The 20,764-nt window shown below is 38.0% G+C and overlaps 1 non-coding gene across 1 annotated transcript; it reads left to right on the forward strand.

Moving 5' to 3' along the window:
• Positions 1 to 1,643: 1,643 nt before the first annotated feature.
• Positions 1,644 to 1,753, forward strand: LOC120598730 (U6 spliceosomal RNA). The gene has a single exon (XR_005651741.1). It is a non-coding gene; the product is annotated as a U6 spliceosomal RNA (small nuclear RNA).
• The last annotated feature ends 19,011 nt before the right edge of the window (positions 1,754 to 20,764 follow it).

Genomic DNA, 20,764 nt, shown 5'->3' on the forward strand with positions numbered 1-20,764 from the left:
GAAGTGAAGAAAGAAGGACTGGGGAAGACAAGAGGGAGAGGCTGGACTGTGGTACAGGCGCAACAAATAACTCAGCTGACTCACAGGGAGCCCTGAACTTGGGAAAGACAGTTATCCCGAGTTGCTGAGTGGGATGGGGTGGCCCTTTATAGTTTTATAAATGACCGGTCATGGATGAAGGCTGCCCTTGGGCAAGGAGCCTTTCTCCAGCAGCTGGGGGATTTTTTTTTCAGTTCTGAGAGGGGACTATGAGTGGTGCATCAGTGTCCATGACATTTGGGTTCCTTGTATTTGTTTTGAATATTTGTTCAAAGTTCTTAGCACAGTGGTAAATGAATATAATTTATAAATAAGTATATACATATAATGAGGTTCATGTTAAATATAGTTTGCTGATCAGGATGTACAAATCAAAAAGCTTGTAAATCAACCAGTGTAGTCTTGATTGAAATGCAAATTTTTACATTTGAATGTTTAAATACTCTTTGTAAAATGGTGGCCAGTTGGTTCATTCATAATAGCCAGTCTTCCTTCCTTCCTTCCTTCCTTCCTTCCTTCCTTCCTTCCTTCCTTCCTTCCTTCCTTCCTTCCTTCCTTCCTTCCTTCTTTCTTTTTTTTTTTTTGCACGTGAATGACTTTAGGCTGTGGCCAGCTCCAGATGACTATTGATCTGAAGTCTTGCTGTTGTCTTAAACTCAATGATTTCACACATTTATATGACTTATTTGAACCCTGAAGGAATTTGAGTTTGTAATCCCTAGTTGCATAATAGCAGAGGGCATCAGAGAGTGTACCATGCTAAAAGCAGTAGAGGAAAAACAAAAAGACGCATAGTGAGAAATGAGAAGAAACGTGGGGCCAAGGAATGAGAACATATGATAATAAAATGTTGTGGAGTAGAGCTAGCCATTGGTTTTAGAGATTAATTCATACATATCACTCTCCTTGATGGGCAAAGTGGCAAAGATGAAAAACCTTCTAGTGTACTAGAGACCCAGGCCCACCTCTTGAGAAGGAGAAGGACACTAATGCTCATTTAGTATCTATTTCTATTATATGGTAGGCACTTGAGTGGGTAGTTTACATCTACAGATGTTATTTAATATTTTTAAGTACCCACTGAGCTAGGTCTGAGTATTATGGGATAGGACAGATGACCTAATCAATGATAAGGAGATAGCAATGAGGCTTTTAGCAGAGAATCCCTGCAGTTTTTTCTTTCTCACCTTTGGGAACCTATATTTTGATCTTGGCTCTCAAAGATTTTGGTGCAAAGAAATTTATCAGTTGGAGCCACAAACTCCAGTACTTGCTGGAGGCTGGCAGGCAAAGTGAATAGGTGAGCTTGTCCAGAATGAGGCAATGAGAGGTGGAGACTGGTGACATAGAGAATCCTTGCTCCCTCAGCAGGTGGCTGCTGTGGCCAGGGAGAACTATAGAACTAGTGTTTCCAGATGTCTAAATTTTCAAGAGAAGCTGGGTATGTCATTAAATGTAAGAGATATAGTGAAATCTGATATTTACATGTTGGCACTCAATTTAAGAATACTTGCGGATCAAAAGAAACACATCTGGGCTACAAGTTAATTTCCAAAACTGCTGATGGCTGGGACCACTGTCCCGCTTTAAGAAGGCAGGTTTGAGTGCTTGCTTCGGCATCACATAAAGTAAAATTGGAATGATATAGAGAAGAATAGCATGGCCCCTGCGCAAGAAGGCAGGTTTGAGAACTTGGGGAGCCATTCAAGTCCTTGAGACTAGCATGGATTTGTTAAACATTGAAGAGCTCGCTATCAGGCAGCTCTGAGCAGGGGAGGCCTGAAGCCCACACTTCTGAAGTCAATAGAAGTTTGCACAGAGTTGCTGGAACTCTTGTTACCATAGATATTTCCTGCTTGCTACTTCAGCTAGTTTCAGAAAACCAGGCTGGCTTCAGCCTTCAAATGTGGCCCTTGAAGTACTTCTATAGACTTTTTGGTTGTCACCTAGTATCACTTCAGACTTGCAAACAGCAAAGGCACTGGCTGTTGCCACCTGCTAGCACCATACATTTAGTCATCAGTAATCGATGAGGTGTTTGATTTTTGATTTGGGAGGAAAGGAACAAAAGGAGAGGAAATGGTAAGTTGAACACACCCACTTCTGATGGTTTCAATTTATGATGCTGGCTTTACATCATCCCCAACCTCGTCAGAAAGTTTTTGTTCAGCTTGTATTATTGTCATAGCAGAGGACATGAAAGAGTTAAATACTTAATTCTCCCTGAAGTGAAAACTCACAGCCCCAGGGATATTCCCTCGAATAATATAGGTTGTAGCTATTAGGTGTTTACTATTTTGTTGTTTTTTTTTTTTTAGCAATGAGTGATGGGTGGGGACAGGATGCTGAATTTGTTCTCTCGTGGCAAGGGCCTGGGAGAATTCTACAGTCCTTTCCATTATCATTGCATGGTGCCCAAAAGAGGGCTTTTGTGACACTCATTTTGTGGAAGGTTTACTATTTAACACAAGATTTTCCTAGTAGTTTTCTCTGTACAATGTTTGTAGATTCTTAACTGTTTAACAAAACATTCAGATTTCCTTCTTTAGTTTTAGTTTAGTTCTTCTTAACAAATCTTTTGATGTGTCTTTAGGAAGCTCAAATTAAAAGGATCGCAGTGGTGCAGTTAAAGATAGTTATCTCAGGCTAGGTGGACCCAGATAATAAGTGGAGTTCCCTACAGCCTGAATGAGCAAAAGCCCTCCACAGAACACTGCCTGAGCCAGACCTCTTTTTTTTTTGCCTGTGTCCCTTGTTGCAAGTGGTTACTGTACTTAATAAATTTTGCAGATGTGGCCACTGCGCTGTTATATCTGATGAGCAGAGACAGACACATACACATCTGTTTAAATAAGGCAGTAAATAGGCCCTTCCACTTTATATGAGATGAGGAGTGGGGAGCCTGGGACTGGTATGTTCAGAGTTTGGCAAGAAATATTTTTCTCAATAGGCGTTAAGCAAATTAGTTTCTTGGAGCAGAGAGGATTTCAGAAGCTCTTAAAAAAAAGCTGAGCAATGAAAATGAAAGGATGTTCCTTTCATTTTATGGAATTTATCCATCCATTTAACTAATATTTACTGAGTTCCTGCAGTATTTACTGATCAATCATGAATTTATCGAGATGATGCCAGCATAGTGCTGAATTATAATCCATTCACCACTGATTAACCACTCTACACCTGACTTTCTTTCAAGGCCATCACCCTTCTTTTTGATCCCAGCCCACTCTGTCCCTGTACTGCGTCTAGGCCAGTCCGTGTATCCACTGTCTTACTCATTCTGTGAGTTCCCCTCCAGTGTCACAAGGGTCGCCTAAAGAGGGCTCTGATATTAGCTTGCTGTGCCCTGTCAGTTCGAATCAAGTCACAGCCACTCAAGCCCACCCCATGGGCAAGCACTTGACAGCTCTCCTTGTCAGCCCATCGCTGAAAGGCAGGCAGCAGCAGCGAGTGGGAACCAGTTAATTAGCAGTGACGACTACCAGGTTGGGATTTTTTGTTTAATGCTTAGTTAATTTCACAGTAATTGAATTTAGACTCAGCTTACAGAGACTGGGGTGAAAGGTTCTGTGTCAAGGCCCAGCATTCTCTAGCAGGAGAATAAAAAATGCTATTGTTCTGAGGCCTGCTTGGCCTCCTCTCATGAATTCTGTCAACACTTGGAACCCTAGAGTTTCCCATAGAAAGACTTTTAGGTGCAGGCAAGGCAATCGGCGTGCTCCTGGTTCTTTCCCAGTATGAGGGGTGGGTGTCAGAATTGATGGAATCTGTATATCTGTGCAAGTAATACTTTTCTTGGCCAATCTACTCTTTTCCTGACGCATGATGACATTCTTTCAGTGAAGCCAGTATGCTCATATTCCTTGTTTTGAGATTCTATATTCTGTCAATATATCCAATATATTAATTGGAAATATTTTAGTTGCCACCAACAGAAACCCAACTAAATAAAGCTTGAGTTTAAAATGAAGGATCCACTTATATGGCTGGGAAAACCGCCAGGATGGTACACAAACTTGAAAGATGAACTGAAAGAGTTTTAGCCGTGGGACCTGGAGTCATGGACGTGAAGCCTAGCTATGCGACTGTCTCTCTTCTCTGTTAGAATCTGATTTCACGTGTTGTTATGGACTGAATATGTGTGGAGTTGGAACCTCTGAGGAAGTAACTAAGGTTAAATAAGGTCATAAGGGTGGGGCCTGATCATCATAGCATTAATATCCCTATAAGAAGAGACACCAGAGCATGTGTGCGTGCATGTGTGTTCCCCTGCCCGCTGCACTCACAAAGAAGAGGCCATATGAGTATAGTGGGATGGCAGCCGTCTATAGGCCAAGAGAAGTAGCTTCTCTCTTGACCTTGGACTTCCCAGCCTCCAGAACTGAGAGAAATAAATGTCTGTTGTTTGAGCCACCCATGTTTGAGCCGGTCCATGATATTTTGTTATAGCAGCCCAAGAAGACTAACACATTTGTGTTGCTCGCTTCCTCTATCTATAGATAACTTTCCCCCATATAGCCAAGAAAGATGGCCACAAGAACTCCAGGCTGCGGAGATCCCATTTAACGACTTAATTGCAAAGAGATTGTCATCACAAGGTTGTCTGTACAGGATATGGGTATCACACACTCATATCCTGGACCCATCACCGATTGGGGAGGGGGTGAAATAGAAGGTAGATTAGGACTAGTCGGGTCTGTTACCAGAAAAAGGGATGAGAAAACTTTCAGGGTTGGTCAAGAGGTAAAAACAGTAACGACAGTGTACTGTGCCAAGGGAAAAACACTATTTTGTGTCATTATAGAGGAGTAAGCGCTGATTTTGGAAACTGCTCAGAATGAACCCAGGACTGGCTGTAGTATCTGTTAATTATAACTGCTGCCTTTCAAGTTAATTGCCTGAAGGAAGATACAAGCTGAATTCTTTTCATGTTGTTGATGTTCCACTGCACAGATTCTTCAAAAGGTGACAGTATCGCTTTTTCTGTCTTGTTCGAATGGGTCTTGATGAGGTTGTATGTAAGAACGGGGATATGATTTTCTAACAGATGCTGAAACAAAGAATTGTGTAAGCAACTCCAGCATGGACATAGTAAGGAGGCAAGTCTGTTGAGCTCGCCCAAGAAAAATTCCTTCTCCCCCAAGGTACAATGCACATCCTAGGATATCAGTTATGCTAAGAATCTCTTTTCAGAATGGTCCTGTCCTGAGGGAGGATGAGCAGGCCAACTCTGACAGAATGAAAAATCTATCTGATAGAAGAAAAGAATATGAGAGCCTTTTATGTCCAAATGGAACAACATTCAAATTGTCTGTTACACTGAAATAGGATTATAGACATCTAATTAGTGATTTTAATTGACAAACACTATATAATATATCCTCCTATTTGCATAATGATATTCATGTTTTAAAAAAGATGTTAGCTAATATTTTTATAATAATTGCTGAACAGAGAAACTGAATCCACAGAGCTCTGTTGATTTGCCTAAGAACTCATAACTCAATGATGCTAGTGACATTGCTGCAAAGGACTTTGAATAGTCTTGCTGGTGACTCTTGACAGTGACCAGGTCTCCCAAATTCTCATTTTTGTTTTATGACTCACAAAAGTGATAGCAGAGTTTAGTCGAAATGCCATATCTAGGATCAAAATTGGTGGAGTATTTTAACTTTCTCGTATATTAGTTGCGTGATTTGGGGAAAGTCATTAAGTCTTTGAATCTCAGCTTTCTCGTCTGTAAATTGGGAACAATAATAAATTCTCTGTTTACTGTCCAGGGTTATTTTGATCAAGGAATCTAAGTCAGTTCTTCTGATTTAAAAAATGAATGAGAACTGCACAACTTTTATAAAATGTTCTACTCCCTCTTGCCTTTTCTCTGTCTTCTTTTTTTCCTTCATTAGTGAGCCAAGGAAGAAAGTTCAGACAGAGAATATTTCTATGACATCTTGACCCTAATGATGGGAACGTGGTTTGTAGTGTGCAATGACAGAGCAGTGATATCGTCATAGTTTTCAGGTCACGTGGCTTCCACCTGCATACGGCATAAAGGAAGGCTGTGATAGTTGTTCTTTAGAGGTTTATATTAGTTCTTTTGAGATAACATGTTTTGAATTTGAGTTTTCCTTCAGATTTTTATAATTTGAGACTGCACTTTTCATTGTTTAGCTAATAATTTATAAAGGGCAACGATATGAAAGATCAAAATCTTATGATTATAAAGTCAATGTCCTTCAAAGGGAAGAGAGCTTCAAACCTCACTGAAGGCACAGGGGCTGTTTTTGGGTGGGAACTCTGGTGATCATCCCTGTTAGCACTGGGGTGCCCCAGCAGTAGGTTGTCTGTATACTACTCTGGCAGCTGTCCAAGGTAAATTGGGACTTATGGTTACTCCATCAACTTTCTGATCTTTCCCAGACTTCCTGATCACTCTTCATCTATGGAATGGAAATGAGTCTATTTATCTTGGGTTTTAAGAATCAATACAATTTAAAAATTCTTCAATGAAAAAAATGACAATCTAAGGGCAGTCTAATTTGTTATTAACTCTTATTCTTCCAATATATAAAGTTTTGCAAAATTTTACTCAGAGGTCTTTCAATTTCTTGTTAGAGCCTCCTTTCCTTTCATGTAGTCAATAGATTCTTTTATTTCTGTAAGGATATTAATGATAGCTTTAAAATTTTACATTGGTTTTCCCTGAAGAGACTACATTTCCTCTAAATTATTTTTGTTTACTTTTTACTCTTTCTTCCATTTTAAAGTTTTCCTTCAATATCTGGTAGTCCTTGATTGCTTGCTCATGATTTATGGTAAGGGAGCGAAAAATGAATTGGAAGCTCGGAGCATGTGAGGAAAAGGGAACTTACTGACCTCGAGCTCCACTCATGGATGATGCAGGAGAATCGTTTGCTGTGGGACACTTGCTGTCATTTTCTTTAGATTTTACTCTGAATAGGTTAGGTTCTCCCCCCACCCTCTAACATCTATGAATCTCCTATCTGTTAGATAAGAGTCTGGCTTCCAGTGTTCTTGGGGGGTGGTGCTGGGAACTGGCAGAAGGAGGCTGAAGGTCTCAGTATTACATGCATGTAGTAGATAAACTATATACTTTTGGTAAAGTTCTCAGGTCCTCAACTGTACCTGGAATCCTTCAGTTCAGAGACCCTTTAACTTAGGCAGAGAATAAACTTGGAGACTTTCTCAAGGTTGGTGAAGAGCAGCTATCCAGTGGTGTGGGGGAGTTGTTGGAAACCCAGAAACCAATTGATTTTCAAACAGGTTTCACACAATCCTCCTTTTTTATGGCCTTCTTTCCCCTCCCCAACTCTCAGCCTTCAGCTTCAGAAGTAGGTGGTGCTGCTTGTTCCTTAGGTTTTTAAGGATTCTAGGGTATGATTTGGGTTTTAGAAGGGAACAAAATTAGATATACATATTCAATCTGCCACCTTAACCCAGAAGGCTCTATCACATATTTTAATTATTTTATTTCCTTGAACATATTAAACATTAACTATATTAAACATTTGATATAATCTATATTTGAGAAATCAAATATCTAAAGACTTTTTTGCTTGCTTCTGTTGATTATTGTTTATGTTGACTCTTGTCCAGGGTACCTTTTTCTCTTACATGTTTTATGAACTCAGTCGTGAGTTCATGTTAATTGGAACCTGGAGAGAAATCCTTGAGGCAGGTTTGGTAGACAATTCTGCTAGACACCTAGGGGTATGCTCATCTTGAGTCAACTTTCAGTTCTCAGTTTCCAATTCTTTTTGCTATATAAAGTGTGAGAGCAAATCCTGTGGTCACAAATTCTCCGTATCATGCTTCCGTAGGAAAGAGTTTTTCATTAGCTAGCTCTTTTCTAGTGGGTGTGGTCCTTTGGGAGTCTAGCTTTATAAGGGGCTCCAGTTCAGTTATCTACTTGTGGCAGGCCCCAGGTTTCACCTTTTGCCACTTAAATGTGCAACTCTTAAAAATGAAGCTCTCACCCTGAGCTTGGTCTCTGGCATCTGGGCTGAGATAAACAAGCTGTGGGTCTTGTTTATCTCACTAGCTGCCCACTCTCACTTTACTTCAGGCCTCAGAGAACTTCCCCTTCATGCAGACAATGCTCAGATATGTATGTAACAGTGTTTATGAGAACTGAATATTTGTTTTCTTTTCTGCACTTCTGCATGTCAAGTGAATTGAGCAGAAGAAGTTGGCTTTGTCTGATGGCTTTGGCTGCTGTTGCCAAGGCTCCCTGGTCAGCAGTGGGAGATTTTCCATGTCAGCCTCCTCGCACCATCCCTAGCCATGCATCCTCCTGCAGCTGCCACATTTCTGTCCTGCTCAGAGACCTTCTGGGGCTCGCTGTTTCCTTTCACGCTTCCTACTTTCCATTCTGGCTGTTCTCTAGTAGGTTTTACTTTGCTCTTTTAGTCATGCAGTACCCTCACCTTGGAACATCATCGCTTGCCTCATTCCCAAGCCCTTTGGTCCCAATGTTCCCCTAGCATTCCCACCTTCATGCTTGTTCACATGGGATCTTCCATTTGACATGTCTCCTCTGGTGAGCATGCATTGATTCTTTCTACCAAAAAAGAGCTCTCCCCTGACATTTTCTCTATTCCACTTACCTCTTTGTACCATTTCAGAGGGATAGGCACTTTTCTGCACAAATGCCTTTAAATTCTGGCTGCAGAGAGGTGGAAAATTTGTACAAGGGAAATCCAGAAAAATGTATTATCTCAAAAATACTTAAAGATCAACTAAGTTGAAATGAATGAATATTTAATTAGTCTAAATATGTATTTAATATTTTATTTAACTTTCTGTCTCTCTATATTCAAGTCACATTGTCTATTTAAAATTTACATTTAAGAAAATGAGTAAATCTTAAGTGTAAAACTCTCTGAATTTTTATGTATAACCACTAGTCAGATGAAGACAGAACTTATTTCGATTATTTCAGAAAGTTCCTATTCATGTCAATAGCCTCTTCCCTATCATCCCACAGTAACCTCTTAAGTTGGAAAATAGCCAGAATAAAAAATATTATCTCAGCATCTTTTTCTTTGTACTGGTGAGTTTATTCTGTTTACTTTTATTGCAATTACTGATACACTTGGAGATATTCTGCCATCTAATAATAATTTTGTGTCCTCTATAATGACATTTATCTATTTTTAAACCTTTTTCCTTATATTGTATTAATCAAATTTAATTTGTTTGCTATTTCGTTCTTTTGATGTAAAAATTCTCACACACATACTTGACTTAACAAAGCCTAACATTAATCAATATCTCTATTTGTCCCTTGAAAACTACAGAATCTTAGACTGCTTTAATTCCAATATCTTTGCTGCAACCTTTGAGGTTATTTAAATCCAGTTTAGTTTCTATTTAAGAAAAACTATTTGAATTGGTCAATATTATTAATTTTTACCATCAATCCTGTTTGGTCTCTAACTTCTTTATCAATTTCTTTGCTCACTCTTGCTTCTCACATCCTACTATGTTTAGATTCAGTTTTCTTCTTACTCATGTACATCCTTTCATATTTTTCTCAGGCAGGAAACATCTATGAGTAGGAAACTCTCATAATTTTGAATGAAAATGTTTTTGTTCTACTTTCACTCTTGAAAGAAAGTTTAGACTTCTAAATTGACATTACTTTTCTTCAGTGTCAAGACTGGGAATTTTTTTTGTTTTTGTTTTTGTTTTGCAAATGGAACAGCCTTCCAGGACTCAGTATTTTCAAGGCCATTGTTTCCAGCTCCAGTTAAATGCATCTAAAGCCATGCTCTTGCCTCTGAGGTGGCCTTAAAAAGAAACTGGCCATTAGCCCTAGGACCCACTTCTTTTCTGACAGCTCTGCGGACCACCATAGCTCCTCCACCTTACTGTTCTGGCTTTAAATATAACTGATACAGCTGTGTTTGAGAGCAAGGCTGCTGTGTCCTTCTATACTAGTCCTGTCAGCCATGTTGCTGTAAGTGTCTGTCATGCCCTCATCAACCAGCCTCACCAATCCCTATTATTCTCACATTTGCTTTACCTGCCTAGCCCCTGAAGGCACTAGATTCACAGTCATTTTGTGTATATATTTGTTCTTTCAATTCAATATCTTTTAGGCAAGACACTATATAGATGTTAAGGATAAAGCAGTGAACAAAAGAGACCCGAATCCATAATCTTGTATAGCTTATATTCTAGTTGTGGGGAGCATGCAGATAAATAATTAAGATGTATTGTGTTCCAGTAGTGGTGACTGCTAAGGAAAAAGGCAAATCAGAGAAGTGGGATAGGAAGTATTGAAGGTGGGTGGTTGCTGTTTTAAATAGGTAGTTGGGAGGCCTCACTGATAGTGACAGTGGAGCAGAGACCTAAGGTGGGGAATGAGCACACCTTGTAGGAACTTAGGGAAGAGCCTTTAAGGCAGAGAGGATACCAAAATATGAAAACCTTGATGCAGGAACAAGAAAGCCAATATATTTGGTGTCGGAGGGTGAATGGTTGCATGTGAAGTCAGAGAGGGGAGCCAAGTTAGGTTGGCAGAAGCTATTAGAAGGTAGAATGGAAGAAATCTTAGTGCTTCAATATAGGAAACATACTGTCATGAGTTCTTTGATAATTCAGGGTAAAAGTAAGTTTTATCTGAACCATCACTCAAACTAGGAAAATACAGTCATGAAAAATAGTTGAAGATTGCTGATGTCCCATTTCATCTGAACCACTTGAGCTGTAGTTTTCCAAAGCATGGGGATGTTTTAAAAAATTTAATAAAAAGGAACTTGAGAGAAGTGGTCTTGCTACCTCATAGGAAGAGTAACTTGAATAAGTTTATTTTAGAGCACTGTTTTATTTCATGAGGCTGTTACTATGCGGTCTTAACTGTCCATTATGTTTTATTTCTCTTTTACTTACCATGAGAACCTATTTTTGGGGTGCACTTGCCACCAAGATTTAATTAATTATTATTTGTTCAATGTACATATGTGTCTTAGTCCCTTCGAACTGCTATAACAAAATATCAGAGACTGAGAGGCTTATAAACAGAAGCATTTTGTTTTTTTTCTTTTTCCTCAGAATTCTGAAGTCTAGTAAATACAAGATCGAAGTGTCAGCAGATTTAGTGTCTGGTAAAAGCCTATTTCCAGGTTCATAGATAGTCATCTTTTTGCCATGTGCTCACATGGTAGAAGGGGCAAGGAATTCCTTTGGAATCTCTTGCATAAGGGCAATAGTCCCATTCATGAGGGTTCCCCCCTCATGACCTAATCACCTCCCAAAGTCCTTGCCCCCAAATACTATCACTTTGGAGATTAGAAGTTCAAAATATGAACTTTGAGGGGACACAAACATATAGCAATATAATAATCTGATTATAATAATTTAACATGTATAATATTCTGTTATTATCAATTACTATACTTTATAATAATTGTTCTCTTTCCCATGTTAAACTTCTTGAGCTTGGAGCATGACAGACTCAGAGAATGTCAGTGATGACAATTTTTTTTCATTGTTATTATTGATGATATTGATAATGATTATTTATTATCTCTTATTTAACTGCTGTGTTTTAGGTGCTCCACAGAGCATTAAATATACACACACATATATTGCTTAATATTGGAATGATAAGTAAGCAAATTGGTTTGAATTTATTGTATAATTAGTAAATCTCTGGGCACGTAATAAAATTAAGAAGGAAAAAAGTCAGCTAGATTAAATAAACTATACCCAGGTTGGTAAAATCAACATAGAGAAAATGCTTTCCTATTTCCTGTGTTTATCTGTTTGGAAAACTTAGGGAAATTCACTCTTCTTTGTATATTTTTCAAAGTTCTGTCTAAGCCTACTGCTTTCTGAAACTAGTCATAGAAAAGAAACAGTTGGGGCTATTCTGCTCCTTTAAAACTATCCCTTCTCCTGTTGCAGATAAGAAATACTAATGCATTTGCTTTGTGCTCAAAAGAAAAATTGTCTTTAAGAAAGTACAGGTAGAAGAGAAAATGTGAAGGTAGCTATGAACTAATTTCAAAGGAACCTGGTCTACTTCTGTCTGATTCAATTTGAGTTTATTGAACATCTGTGGAGTAATCACAATTTAGTATGGAATTTTAAGATGGGCTCAACCTCAAGTAGTCTAAAGTCTTGCTTATTAGACAAGATATGGCCCATGAAAAAATAGTATATAATATAAAGTCAGCTGATACAATCAATGTAAGAGACTTAGGTTCCATCAAAAGAGAAGGAAGAGACCTTTGTGGGCAGAGAAGTGCTCGGAGAATCTGAGGGAAGATGTGAACAGGACTGAATGTATATGTGGGATTTTGATGATCAGGTGGCAGAGGAAGAGACTGTCCAAGTGAGAAGAACAATATAAAAAAAAAAGCCTTAGGCAGGAATGAACATGACATATTCAGGTAACAGGAAGGAAATTAACTTGGTTGGAGCAGAGAGTTCATATAATTCAAAGAGGATGAGGAAGAGAAAGTCAGTTTGATTAGGATACAATTCGGGGAGAGATTTGAATTGAGTTGAGGAATTTTGATCTTTTGTTAGAAAAGAGAAATATTTGGAGTGACTTCAGTGAAAATTATAGAATAAAGACCTCCAAAAATGGTGAACAAATTGCCAGAATCAACTTTTCAGAATTCTGCGAATTAACCAAAATCTTACAGCAATCTGAAGAACTGAGGCTGCATCTCACTAAGAACAGTGATCTTTGTGGCATTTTAACTTGCCTTATTTCTATCCCCCTTTCTTGAGCTCTGTGGTCATGTTTAAAGCTGATAGCTCACAATCACAGTGAAAACTTGTACCCTGGAAGCCGTTAGAGAGGACTGAATAAAGTATAGGTTGCTTCGAAGTCTCATTCCTAGAGAATTGTTATTATTTGACTTGTCTTTTGGTTTTCTGAAGCGCCCCACTTGCAAGGCTACCTTTATTTGTTCTGATTCAAAGCTAATTCAGTAATAAAAGTTTTTTTCAAGGGCATTTGTCAAAAATATATAGAGACAATAGTTTAGCTTTGAGGCTGCTTGAGCTGGTGTAAAATTTGGGGCAAATAATATGATAATGAAATGCTTAAAAGGAAAAGCTGGGGAATGAGATGTCATTGATCAGGGCTTTGAAAAACTCTGATGTGTTCTTGAGAATTCATAAGGCCACATTGTAGGTGTAGGCTATTTGCATACTGAGGGCTCTGCACATGAACAGTAAAGATCTGAGAAGGCCCTAAACTCTTACCTCTGGCTGGCCTTGAGGCTCTGTGCAAGGAGGAAATAAAAGCTAAAGGAGAGTTGTCAATTTCCTGGCCGAATGGAGAAGGCATGCCCTGTGTACACTGAAAACTACAAAATATTATAAGTTGAAAGAAATTAAAGAAAACCTCAATAAATAGACATCCTGTGTCACAATGAGATACCATTTCATGTCCATTAGGATGTCATAATAAAAAAGATGGACAATAGCACGTGTGGGAAAAGATGTGGAGAATTTGTAACTCTCATGCGTTGCTGGTGGGAATATAAAACGGTAGTCTCTTTGACAAAGAGTTTGGCAGTTCCTTAAATGGTTAAAAATAGATTTACCACATGACCTAGCAATTCTACTCTGTGGCAATACCCAAGAGAAATGGAAACATGCACCTGCACAAAAACTTGTATACAAATTTTAATAGTATTTTCATAATAGCCCCAAAGTGGGTACGACTCAAATGTCCATCAGCTGATGAATGGGTAAAGAAATATAATATAGCCATACCATGAATATTATTAATCATGAAAACAAATGAAGTATTTATACATGGTACAGCATGAAAGAACTCTGAAAACATACTAAGTGAAAGAAGCAAGACAGAAAAGGTCACATATGATATGATTTTGTTTATATGAAATGTCCAGAATAGGCAAATCTATAGAGAAATAAAGTAGATTAGTGATGGTCAGGGACTGAGGGTGGGGGTAAAGGTAGTGACTACTAACTGGTGTGGATTCTTTTTTTACTCAGCTAGAAATGTTTCGGAATTAGATGGGGGTTACGGTTGTGCAACTTTGTGAATATAATAAGAACCACTGAATTCTACACTTTGTAAATGTGAATTTTATGGTATGTGAATTACCACATTTAAAAAAATAAGTCTTTGAAGAGTTTTTCAACATAAAAATTCTATATTAGGAATGTAATACACTTCCTAAATAAATAGCTAAATAGAAGTAGGTAAGAACCCAAAGAGCTTAGATTCAAGATAACCGCAGCTAGGAAAAGATTATTGCATCCTGGCAGAAGAGCACTAGGCAAGGAGTCCAGATGATTTCAATAGTTATTTTATGAGATTTTCTGCTCGCAAGCTTCTAGTATCTAATAATGCTTGGCCATGGAGCATATTTAATACATTTTTTATTGACCTTTAAGTCAAAAGGCTTGAGCTGTAATCTCTAGGTGTGTGTGTCACTGTGTATACTGCAACACAGTAGGTAGGTTACCGCTTCTGTAAAATAGAGAGTCTTTGTGATGAGAGACAAATGACATCCATGTGTAAGAATATGATTTTTAAAAAGCCCAATTTATTTACACAAGGTGCTTTCAATAATAAGCATAACAACAACAAAAATTACACTAAATTAATAGAGACTACATCCATGCTCCAATTCTAGCAGATTGACTTGCCATTGAAGATTTTCAGAGGCTAAAGCCTCTGCTTTTTTCCAACCACAATTTTGCCTAGTTGATTTAAGTACATTACTACATTACTATATATACATAACTACATTACTATATATATAGTATATATATTCTATATTCTATATATTTTATAATATATTGGGTATTATAAATATATTAGGTTTTATAATATCCAATAAATGTTACACATTGTCTGTTATATATATCCTCTATGTATGCTTACCTATCATAAACTTATATATGTATACATATGTTTGTATATGTATATCCACACACATAAAAATGATATGAAACTGGGAGAACAACCATTTTGCTTAAATTTGGTAAAAGTCTTATCTTACCCAGTACTATTTAGAGATCCCCACGTTTCAAATATGTTTTTGACTTTTTTATGTGAAATATAAAAAGCCCCTCTAAGAATAGGGAGCCAGTTCAGGAATGAAACTTCCTCTCTTGCTTAAAGGGCTGTGTTTTCCTATGCAAATGTAGCAAAGCCCAGAAATTAGCAATGACTGCTAAATTAACACACTTGAAGAGCTTGGCTGGTTCTAATAGGCAGTCAAATGGCCTTGTTACATTGTAATGGTGCCAAGCTAATTGAAGTGATTACTGTTGCTCATGAGCAGCCTTTTTGAAGTAGAAGTCTTTTAAATTATCCATAGACGTTAAATGTCAGACACTATTGTGTAATTATACTTTGTAAATGCTGAATGTCATAAGGCATCACAGGTAATTGAGGTTTACAGAGAAGAGCTTTTTCTAAACCTAATTGGGCATCAACTCTTTGTCACTTTTTCTAAATCTAATTGGGCATCAACTTTTTGTGCCAGGGGACACTCCAGTGCCTCACAATCTCCTTTTCTTCCCCACCTTCTCCTGCTAGGCTTACTCATGAAGCCCCACATGTCATGATGGTTCCAAATCATTGAGCTTAAAAACCTCACTGTATCATTGTCTAGAATCTTTGGGGACTAGTACACTGGTTTGGGATATCTATCACAGACCGAAGCTTTCTGAGAAGCTGGACGTGGTTCTCTGATGGCAGAGTGGGACCGTCTGAAAAGAATATCAAGTCCTTTAAAATCTTGGTGTGATCCCAGAACATTCTATGTGTTCTGAAATTTTCATCTCTGTGTTGTTGTTGTGAGTGAGTTATTTTGAAAAATGTCTCTTTATGATATTAGAAACAGAGGTTTTAATGACCGTAAAGAAGCCATTTACGTTTTGTCCTATTGTTTTTATTTCTTAGGTCCTATTAGAATACACACAGGGTTCTGATTTTAAAAGAATTTATAGAAAGCAATTTTTTCCTCTCTCTTCTGACAGTGCTGTTAATCATAAATCAAACTTTAAAAAGTTAACGATGGAATCTTCAGATATCTTGTCTGTGTGAGCCATACACTGAGAATGACCAAACAGCTAAACTAGACTTTTAAAATTCAGATGTCAAGATGTCTACTGTTGGCTGTGAATCCTTCAGGTTGGCTCACTGGGAATATAGTCTCAATTTCTGACATAGTAGCTGAAAGGAAATATACAAAAAGCCTTTCCTATTGCAAAATTATTAATACATGTGTTAGATTGGTCATCAAATTTTATTAAATAAAACTGTTATTATCTCACTGTGATTTCGTGACAGGGCCTTCATTGTGTGCTTTCAACAGGTAGCAATTTATGAAAGTCCCAGCTTATTTGTAAAGCTATCTTTATCTGTGCTTTTTTATTCTCTGTGATAAATTGAGTTCTGATTAAAGTGTTTTCTGCCCCACACAAGGAGACTGTATGGGAGAAATGTCAGTGCATGTAGAAAAAAGGATGCTGCAGTGTGAAAAAAGAGGAGCCAAGCAAAGTCTTGCTGAGTCTGTTTTGAAGAGAATGCTGGTTTCTGAAAATGAATGTACAAATATTCACATAGATACTCTGAGTGGTCAGGCCTTATTAAAGTCTTCAAAGGGGCATTCTTATTTTTTCATTATGATTTTTTTGTTGTGATATTGAAAAGGCAAATTAAATGAGTGCTTCTTATACATATAAGTAGTATACAGATACTTGTCAGAAATAACACTAAGCAGTAAGTGTAGTTTTTCTAGTATCACGTTTGAAAGCGGCTTTTAAGATGTGCCTGTCGGAGAAGAAATCAGGTTCAAGAATATTATTAAAGCTGTTAAATGTTCAAAGCAATAATATGCAAGATGCCACACAAAATGCTGAATTAGACATGGTTTTTGCACAATGAGCTTATGCATCTGCTCTCATTTCTCTTACCTCCTGAACAAATTACATCCCTCTTGATTAATATCTTACCTCTATGGCTTGGAAGTCTTTGCCTTTCTTATTAGTCAGTGCCTCCATTGTTCTAGGTGTAACAGGGTGACTTAAACTGATGGGAGAGCATCATTCCTAGTGGTGTTATATTGGTGGTGAAGTTGTGCAGGAACTCACAGTTAGCCACAATTTTAAAGAATTATTCAGTTACCTTCACTTCTTTATGAATCCTCAAAAATAAGCAGCAAAGTGACGCTCTTCTTTGTTCAATGGCTTTGAATAGAAGCTCTGCTGGACCTTGGCCATCCAGTTAAGGATCAAGGTAACAGGTTAGGAAAGTGACTACCAGTGGCTGCTGCCATACTCAAAAGAGCAGATTGAGCATTCTCACGATCAAGGTATCGCTGGCTTCATGGGTGGACATCAATGCTTTTCATTACCTATTTTTAGCTTTTTGCCCTCAAGCACTAAGTGGGCTTGTATATCCTTGTGATTGGGTTGGGGTCAAATGACTAATTTTGGCCATTGAATTGTGAGTAGAAGTGACATGTGTCATTTTCAGATCTGAGCGTTTAGTTGCCAGTGTGAGACCTCTTTAGAACTCTTCTTCTGCTTCTTACTGTGACCAGCGTATTCAAGTTGGTGGGTGCTCTATCAGCCAGAGCAAAGAAACCTGGGGCAGAGCCTCCAGCTGAACCCTAATGGACATGTAGGATGAACAAAAAATAACATTTGTCACTATTGTTTTTTCCTTACTGCATCAGAACTTAGCCCATCTGACTAATATACTCCAGCTGGGCCAATTGTTTACTTAGGGTCTATATCAGAGGTCACAAATATAAGTGCCCATGAGACCTAATATGAGTGAATGAGGTGAGCAGAACATAAGAAAAAGATATAGACTGATTTGTTTGCATGTTAAACATTTAGGCATATTACTTGCTATTACAAAGGCATATATTCTCTCTTCATTATTTTTTCTTGAAATGAGTAGCCTTTTTGGTCTATCTTTTGATATCCCTCCTTTGATAGATTGATAGTCCCAGCAACTATTTCCCTATTAGTTGTAAAACTGCAGTCAAGTGTGATAAGTGACTACTGACACTATAAGTAAGTGTCACCTTAGGAAGGGTGGTGACTATAGAAAATGAGACCACACAAGCCCTGTCTAAAGGAGGCAGCTGGTTTTATTTAGCCCAGGGAAATGTCTGACCTATAGAAATATGAGCACAGAATTCATAGTTCTTATGGTTTTCCAGAAGTTTGGAGTTCAGATTTTATGTGAAATGCCCTAATTTTGAAATCATGGTAAATTTAAGAAATAATTCTGGAGGATAAAAAATATATCATTAGCCCAATACTTTATAAACTTTGCCTGTATCACTCATAGACTATGATTCTTAAGCTAATAAAAAAATCTTCATTTGAAAAATAGCACAAGCAAAAATCAATTGGCAATGTAATTAGAACAGAATAATGACAAGCAATCAAGAAATACCTTTCGATTTCCTACTATATGTTCAATATCATGCTAGATGTTGTGAGAGACACTGAAAAAATATAAAGGATTGTCCTGACTTTGGGGAACTCACGATCTAGTTGAGGAAAAAAATTTAAAAAAGAATATAAACAATGTAAAAAGAAACAATTACCAGCAACTGTATTAGTCAGGGTTCTCCAGAGAAATGGGGCCACCTCTCTGTCTCTGTCTCTGAGTGTGTGTGTACATGTGTGTATACATATATATGTATATATACATACACATGTGTATACATATATATGGCTATCTATATAGAATATATATCTATCTAGAATACACATGCAAATACACACATATATCTAGAGAGAGATTTATTACAAGAATTGACTCATACATTATGGAAGCTAAGATGTTCCACCATGTGCTGTCTGCAAGCTGGAGACCCAGGAAGGCTCATGGTGTAGTCTCAAGGCCTCAGAGCCAGGGAGCTAATGGTAAGGATTTCAATCTGTGTCTGAAAACCTGAGAATCAGGAGCAGGAAAGGCAGGAGAAGAACAATAGTCTAGCTCTAGCAGTCAGACAGAGTGCATTCAATCTTCCCCTGCCTTTTTGTTCTATTCAGACATTCAACCAATGGGGTGATGACCACCCAAGAGGACCATCTGCTTACTTAGTTCATCTATTAAAATGTTAATCTCTTCTGGAAACATCCTTACAGATGCACCCAGAAATAATGTTTGACCATCTATCTGGGTATCCCATGGCCCAGTGAAATGGACACACAAAATTAACCATTATGGATACTATATGAAAATGTATAGTTAATGGCCATGCTGTGTAATAAGAACTAAAATTTGATTACAGAAGAGAAGGAGGAGATGGATGAGAGTGGAATAGTCATATGAGGCTTTGAGGAAGAAGTGGAGATTGAGCAGAAAGTTGAAGAATAGATCATGTAACTGGTGGGGTAGGGAATAGAGAATGTCCAACAGATGACAACATACTAGGGGGCAGAAAACAAGAAAGTCTGTGTAACTAAAGTAGAGGGTGCCTGGGGAAGCAGAAGGAGGAGAATTAGGAGAGATTTTGGTTGTAAGGTACTGTATTGAGAAGGGCCTTAAAAGTCAGACAGAGGCATTGACAGTTGATGCTGTAAGAAGTGGAGGTGTATTACTGCAACTAGCAGATTAAGAAGAGATTGGAGATTAGAGTTGAGGCCAGTGTATAGAGTTGAGGCCAGCTCCATATCTAATTATCATTAGCTGTATGTCCTGTTAAAAGTTTGTTGCCCCTAGTTTTCATATATGTAAGAGGAATTATATCAGTATAGGACTCAAATATAAAGCTTATTAAAACTAGAGATGCTTGGGCGCCCAGCACCCCAACCTTCAGAGGATAGGGATTTTGAGCGAGCTCTGTAGAGGATTCTGATGCGTGCTAATGTTGCGAAGTATTGCACTGAGAGATCCATGAATTGATGAAACAGAGGGCCCTGAAGCTCACTGAACTGATGAGTAGTAATACAAAATCTCAGTGGGAGCAGGACTTGTTTGGTATTATCGTGCAGGTTAGATTAAAGGAAAGAACACCCAGAGTCTGGTTTCTGACATACCTCCTCTCTAATCCAAGCCAGATTAACCTACTTACTGTTTCCTTAATGTGCCTCATCTGATTTCACTTGAAGATCTTAATTTGGAGGCACTGTAGGATGGGATCTTGTCTAATCATAAGGCATAAAACATTTATTGTCTGTGTAAGGGAGGAATGAATTTGATTTTAAAATCTCATTGTCATCTCCACTTGTCTCAAATGCTTTCTTGGTTTCTGGTCCTAGGTGACCAGGTTGCAGTAAATATGGAAACAAAAAAAAAACAAGATGCGATTGCCTGCTAGAAGATTAACCAGATTTAGGCCTAAATTCCAAGTTGATTCTCTCTCTCATTCTGCTTCCTTGGATGCTTTCCTTTTTAGCATTCTTTATCTTAGAGGCAACTGTGTTTGTGTCCTTGACTGTGACATGTTCCAATGTGTTGTCAGAGAGCTATTTTAGTCTCACGTGCCTAAAGAAGTCCCATGCATGATCGCTAAAATATCAAGAATCGAAATTACATCTGATAGCTGCATAACCGCTAAAGGGCGAAAAGACTTTGCTTAAGGCAGAATGCACTAATCTGTGGTATTAGCAAGTTGCCAGAGCTGTTCAAGTCTGTGTTTACTTTTGTCAGAAGCAGAAATAAGGTAAAACACACGGGAGAAGTTTCCAGCATGGAGAAATTAGTGCTAAATTAAGATGC

The sequence above is a fragment of the Pteropus medius genome, unplaced genomic scaffold, assembly GCF_902729225.1.
Source record: "Pteropus medius unplaced genomic scaffold, Ma_sr-lr_union100, whole genome shotgun sequence".
NCBI lineage: Eukaryota > Metazoa > Chordata > Mammalia > Chiroptera > Pteropodidae > Pteropus > Pteropus medius.